This window comes from Cyprinodon variegatus, unplaced genomic scaffold (genome assembly GCF_000732505.1).
Source record: "Cyprinodon variegatus isolate N-32 unplaced genomic scaffold, C_variegatus-1.0 Scaffold417, whole genome shotgun sequence".
Lineage (NCBI taxonomy): Eukaryota > Metazoa > Chordata > Actinopteri > Cyprinodontiformes > Cyprinodontidae > Cyprinodon > Cyprinodon variegatus.
The window spans coordinates 715,797-717,204 of NW_015150870.1; positions in this window are offsets into that span (position 1 = coordinate 715,797).

Below are 1,408 nucleotides of genomic sequence, written 5' to 3' on the forward strand. Positions count from 1 at the left end.
GGGATATTTTAATGTATCAATATTTTTTCCCTCGTCTTTAGAAGTTTTTAAGTCTGTAAAAAATAAGTTTTTTTATGAAGAAGAAGAAGTAGTATTTTTTTTTTTTTCAGAAGCTGATCAAATATCGGGTTAAATATCGGTGGGGTGACCGATGTCCGATATTCAGTTTTAAGGCCGATACAGGCCGATATCGATAGGGGACCGATTATATCGTGCATCCCTAATTATTATTATTATTGTAAGACAGATGGATCTTAAAGGCAGGAATGGTTGGAGACGATGGACTTAGCCGTTAATATTCTAATTATAACCATTTCACTGTTATCTTAACTACCTTCAATTGATGCTGCTGTTTGAAAGGTGAGCAAGTGTGAATGAAAGCGCCTGGAGGAGCTGCTTCCTGAACATTTCAGAGATGCATCATTGTGCTACATCTTATTACATTCCAGTTAGGCTAACTGCATCGCTGTCTTTACCTATTAAACGTTGAATTGATCCTCTACCGTAATAGAAAATAAGTTACTCTACTACAGAAACGTGAAACCAAATTTGATTTGATGTTTATCAGGAAAAAGTTTGGACTTTGCAAAAGGGGTCAGCAACACAACGCTGCTTTGATTACGGCAGAAAGAATGGCCGCTGTTTGAGGCCGTAGAAACGTGCAGGATCTGATCTGATGCCTGGAGGCACGGTCATGTGTGGAGAGGGCAATGACACCAGGGATCAAGGTTCTGTTTTCAGTTATCTTTTCAAACCAGGAGCCGCTCATGTAGATGCAGTCTATGATAGAAACTGTAGAGACTTTTATATGGACAACCCTCAATATAAGCCTGGCTATAGCGTCTTAAGAAGTTAATATCTGTAAAAAACAATATAAAAAATGAAAGTAAAGAACAGTTTTAAATAAACAGCATAAACATATAGGTTAGAAATGACCCGAAGGAGCTAAGTGGTTCAGACCTGATGAGTTGCAAAGATGTATACTCCTGAACTGATTTGGAACCATTGCAGTGGGAAGCATGGAGCTATGGCGCTAATATCATTATTGTTGAGACGTCTTTTAGGATGGAGGTGCACTAATTTTATAAAAGATTTGTCAGTTATTTAGATTTACCTCTCTGCACAATCAGAGCCTCTCAGACACTGGTGAACTTCCAGAGCAGAGATGTAGAGATGAAGGACTCGTCTGGCTTGTTTTCCAGTGTAGTCCTGTTTCTCTGACTGTGACTGGATGGATGTGCTCTCTTCATCTACTGACATGGGAGCTGGCTCTGAGCTTATCTGCCTGGCTGTGTTTCCATGACGGGGCCTTTTTTCAGCTGTTTTCTGTATCTTTGCTTCTGTCTCCTTGAACCCCAGTCGGCCTCAGCAGATGGCCGCTCACACTGAGTCTGGTCCTGCTGGAGGT